This window comes from Panthera leo, chromosome C1, assembly GCF_018350215.1.
Source record: "Panthera leo isolate Ple1 chromosome C1, P.leo_Ple1_pat1.1, whole genome shotgun sequence".
Taxonomy (NCBI): Eukaryota; Metazoa; Chordata; class Mammalia; order Carnivora; family Felidae; genus Panthera; species Panthera leo.
In genome coordinates, this window is record NC_056686.1 from 69,896,858 (window position 1) to 69,902,445 (window position 5,588).

A 5,588-nucleotide genomic window follows, 5' to 3' on the forward strand; every position below is an offset into this window, starting at 1 on the left:
CTATTGAAAATAGACCCAACAGTCAGTCTCAGAGGTGCTCATGATTAGTTTTTGAGAATTCAGGAATCCTGCTGTCTTCGCATGCCTGAAAAAGATAAAATGCTGTTTGCTTGTGAGTTACATAATGTATTATCTGAAAGCATGCTGAAAATACAAAATGCTATCCAAATGTTAGCTAGTATCTTTTCGTTGTTGTATTTTCTTTCTTGATGAAAGCAGTACCAGTTTGCAAATTTAAGTGAAAAAGCTAAATCTAACCCTCAGAGGCTGGCTGCTGTTCACAGAATGATTGGGTGGAGGCATTTGAATCCTAAATGGTCCAAAGAGGGCCAATTATCATTCGATGAGTATCCTAAGCATTAGTATTATTCATCAGACAGGTTCATCTGTAGATCTTAAAAAACTCTGCCAAATAAGTACCATTAACCCGGCCTCTCTGGATGGGATCTCAGGAGGAGATCTCAAGACATAAAGAGTTTAAGAGACTCAACTTCAGACGTAGAATAAGTTGGGGGTCAGGCATGTGAATCAAACTAAGCCACTGACCTACCAACTAGACTCTGCTTTGCCTCAGAAGCTGGGTACCCGAGAGACCCTTGAAAGCAAATAAGGTGCTAACAGCCATTAATTAACTTAAGGGTGGGTCCTAGTTTAAAGGGAAGGTGCTGGCTTTTTTATTAGCAGAAGGAATGTTTTTAATTGGATTTGATAATAACACCCTCTGAGCCATATAAACCCGGAACCGTTCTTTCGCTATAAATTTAAAATTCCAGACTTGAGTTGCCAAGGAGAAAGGACAATAATAGTACTCTCTTCCCTAAAGGGAAAGCCGAGGCTAAAGTAAAAGAGAATCCTGGAGAGGCTAATTTTGGAGTAGGAGTTGGGTAAGGACCTGGGGTTGGATGTAATTTGCTTAGAGGCTAGGGGGAGTCACAGCCCAAACCCTCCCCTCCCCCAACACTAAGGACCAGACCCACACTTCTGATGAGTTGCAAATGTTTTATAAAGCTTTCTTCTTTTTTTCTTTTAGGATAAGCTTCCTGTCTCATAAAAAAAAAAAATCCCCACAAACTTTTAGCTCTCTTTTAAGCAAACTGTCTGTATGCTGTAATTAAGTTTCATTTTTTCACATTGACTCCACCGGATGGAGGGTGCCATAAATCATATGAACAAATGTTCAGCTAAAATCCTCTCTGTAAGCATCATAATTTAAGTGAATTCATTCTCAGTTCATCTCTTGGAGACATGATCTCATAGCATCTGTTCTGGACAAAGATAGCCATCTTTATTACCTGGGAAAACAGCAGTGAGTTTATCCCAGCTTACTTTGGATAGGCCCTTTCCTCATTCATTCATTCATTCATTCAGTGTGTGTGCGTGTATGTGTGTGTGTGTGCATGTGTGTGTGTGTGTCTGTCTGATTAAACAACAACAACAACAACAACAGTGTGGATCAGTTATTGCTTTCCTGAGAAATCACCCCTCTGTTCATGTGTCTGGACACTCACCTAATCAGTGATACATAATCAAATTGCTCTGCCCCTTCTCTGGGCCACACTTACCACTAGCAATGTAGAAAGTTTTGGCTGTTGTCTCCAGGGGGTTCTTCCTCGTGATCTCCTTGTTGTTAGGCAGAATTTCATGAGGGCAGGAGCAAGGTATATAACCTTGCATGGTAGGAGAATCAGTCCATGATTTTGTTGTGCCCTGTTTTAATTAGTTTGTATTATGAGCACTATCTTAAGATGAAAAATATACTGCACATTGTTGCAGCTTGAGTTGTCAAAAACAGCAGGAGCTATTTGGCCTTAGTTTCGACCTACTTTAAATGCCACTGGAATGTGACCCCTGGAAACACAGCTACTTTTACCCACCAGTTGCCAAGGCTCACTTGGTATTGTTGGTCCACATATTGTTATTGTGATTCAGGTGTGAACTAAGACACCTTAACACACTCTGGTCTTACCACTGTCTATTACCTACCTCTTCACTCTTGTAGATGTTGAGTTTTTAGTTCATAACCTAGGCTGAGACAGGTCTCCTTTGATTCGAGTGTAAGGCTGTGACAGCAACATTTTTCCAAGTACAAAAATGGTATGTAGATCAATTTTTATCTGAGAGAACTCGTTAGGGGATCGAAATACTGAACCAGGATCATCAAAGACTTTGAGAAGCTAGAATGTTGTGCTTACTAACAAGATGGATTTCAACAGGGATAAATGTGAAGGCCTTCATTTATGCTCAATAGACCAGCTGCATAAATACAGAATGAAGGAGGGATGGCTTCAAGATAGTCATGCATGTGTTTTTAAAAGATATAGGCTTTTTAGGTGACAGCAAGATCAACGTGGGTTAATCGTATAGGATGTGGCTGCAAAAACATCTTTTAACAATTTGAGAAGACAACTCTGGAAGTGTGGAATCCGGATCAAGGGAATGATGTGTCTGTGTGCCATACTGTTTATTCTTTAAGAAAGACATTACACAACTGGATTTCATCTGAGAAGTAAGCTGAATGGAAGGGAATTTGAAACTATTTCCTGTAAGTAGCAGCTGAAGAAACATGAAATATTACCCTGATGAGGAAAAGACTTGAAGGATCTATGATTGTTTTCCTCAAATATTTCAAAGGCTCCCTTTGGAAGAAGAACCATCTAGTTCGCTACTGACCAAGAAAGAGAATCGTACTCAGTCTATAGGGTCCTTGCAGAAGCTCATTCCAGTGCTAGCTTTGGTAGCACATACACTAAAATTGGAACTATACAGAGAAGATTAGCATGGCCCCTGCACAAGGATGACACACAAATTCGTGAAGCATTCCATATTTAAAAGAAGAAGAAGAAGAAGAAGAAGAAGAAGAAGAAGAAGAAGAAGAAGCTCATACCAAGGTTTTTATTTGTACTTAAGAAGTCAGTATGGAAATGTACGATCATTTGTTTCATTTAAAGATGATCTCTTCATTGATCAATTTGAGAAATACTTTAACTACATTATCTTGCTTTCTTCTGGTAGGGCAGGCATACAGAGTGAGGCATAAATGATCCGGAGTGCTACATGTGTAGGGAAGTTGTAAGAGACAGCTAGAGAAAAGGGTAAGGGTCCAAAGCAGAGTGTATGGAATGAAACTCTTTCAGGCTGAGTTTTATTTTGTAGGTAATGCAGACAACTAAGGAGAGAAAGGAAGTGTATCACAATGGTCCAGAAGCAGAAAGGACTTTATGAGTCCATATGGGTGGAACATCAGCTTAAACACCTTAGGACTGATGTGGGAAATATTTCCAGGTTGACTCAACCAAGAATTCAGTCTAGGTATTTTTCAGTCTACAGCAAATCTACTGTTAACTAGACACATGGCAAGGGACTGGAAAAGCAGTCCACAAAAAGAGATAGCTAGGTCTCCACAGCCCCCACCTATTTAATTTACTAAAACTTCTGGGGCATGGATTGAAATATCTGCTTTCAACTTATTTGGGTGCCATGTAGCCATAGAATGAGCCAATGACGATGGAACTGACACTATTTGCAAAACTCTGGCTCTCCCTTGACCTTGGGCACACATGTAAAATATATTTACTTAGCACATTTCCCCCCTCTTTAAGGTGAGAACAATCCACATGTCTACCACTAGTTCCTCAGCACAAGTATAAAAAGATAGAGATAATAGGTAGGTTAAGGTATGGCAGCCCTTTTGTTCTTTTATGCTTTCCAGACTTGATGAATAAGGAGGACCCTCTCATCCATCCATGTTTTTTTAATAACCAGTGCTCTGTTTCTTATGCTGTGCTTCACCCTAAAGCTGCTCTGGGTGGTGATGGTGGTGGTGAAAATTTAAGACATTTATAACAGATACTTACACAACATAGGTTATTATGACTACAATTGCTACTATTTTTATGATTCCTGATCCTATGGTAATCCAGGGGGTAGTTAATAACTCCCTTGGTGAAAACTGTTTACCCATAAACACTTTCATGAAGGCTGAGTAGCAATTAAGGTAATGGTTCTGGTATAGGTAAAGGTAAATGACCTCGTTAAGGCCCCGGCCTAAATGGTACCCTGGTGACCTGAGAATGCTAGTAAGCAGCAGTTTAGTCACATTGAGTACTTTATTCACCACATCTCAAGCCCTCTATCATTATTGTTTGCTTACCATCCTTCACAGTGTGACACGGAATGCTGGGTTTGGGTTGAGAGAGTGTGTGCAAGTCGATGTGCCCAGAGAATTTGAACTGTTGGTCAGAAACAGTACATCTTGAACTGCAAGTTCACTTACTTGGGTGACAGTCATCTCCTATGTTCTCAGGAATCGGCAGCATTAATCTTGGCTTAACCACATTCAAATCCTATAATCGTTTATCCACTGATTCGTTTCAGCCAATGTCATAAATCCATCTAAATCCTTTACCTATGGAGAGAAAGAGCAAACCCTGAAAAGAATTATTCACGGACTAGCCTGCTGGTGCTATCATAAAATGCTGCTTAATTATGTCTAACACTACAACATTTAATGGATCTCCATTATGGGACTCCTAATCCTTTACTCTCTGTGTGTGGTGGGCTCTTTGAAGAGAACATGGCATCCTCTAAGATGCCCAAAGTAGTTATCATTTAGTGCCAACAAAGTGGCCACTGCTGCATAGGACCACGCCTGTATTGCCTTCTTTTCAGTGAAGAACTACCATGCTGTTCACACAGATATTTCTACAAATGTCCAAAGGCCAGGACATATTAAACAATAGGATCTTAAACAATAGAACATGGTTCACCAGAAATTAGTAATTAAGCAAACCATAGTCTATGCGATGATTCAAGCCGCATAATTATCTAACCCTCTGAGTTGAAAACATGAGCAAATTTTTAATGCCACCTCTGCCATCTCTAGGACCAGAGTATAGGTTATAGTTTTCAACATTCCACAAAAGGGAGAATTTAGCCTGCAGAGGCAGATGGATCAGAAGGGGCTCTGAGTTGTCTTCATCGGTCACAGGGAGGAGACACCAGTTCTGTCCATAGGTTCTAGCAGGTGTAAAAACAATGGCATGGATACATTGTGTGTGTGTGTGTGTGTGTTCACACATAAATGTATGGTGCTCACGTGCATTTCATCAGGCTTCCCAGAGGAAAGTCCAGTGGGTGGTGGAGCTGGCTGAGTATAGCCATGACTCTTATTAAAATCACGGTAATGGGGGGGTGCCTGGGTGGCTCAGTCGGTTAAGCGTCCGACTTCAGCTCAGGTCACGATCTCGCGGCTGACTTCAGCTCAGGTCACGATCTCGCGGTCCATGAGTTCGAGCTCCACGTCGGGCTCTGGGCTGATGGCTCTGAGCCTGGAGCCTGCTTCCGATTCTGTGTCTCCCTCTCTCTCTGCCCTCCCCCATTCATGCTCTGTCTCTCTCTGTCTCAAAAATAAATAAACATTAAAAAAAAATTATAAAATCATGGCAATGGGGGCACCTGGGTGGCTCACTTGGCTGGATATCCAACTCTTGATTTTGGCTCAGGTCATGATTGCACGGTTCATGAGTTCGAGCTCCACGTTGGGCTCTTCACTGCTTGAGATTCTCTCCCTCTCTCTGCCCCTCCCCCAA

At 41.3% G+C, this 5,588-nt stretch overlaps 1 non-coding gene across 1 annotated transcript; it reads left to right on the top strand.

Annotated features, from left to right (window-relative positions):
- Nucleotides 1-2,722: 2,722 nt before the first annotated feature.
- LOC122228914 lies at nt 2,723-2,829 on the top strand. Its single transcript, XR_006206801.1, has one exon. It is a non-coding gene; the product is annotated as a U6 spliceosomal RNA (small nuclear RNA).
- The last annotated feature ends 2,759 nt before the right edge of the window (nt 2,830-5,588 follow it).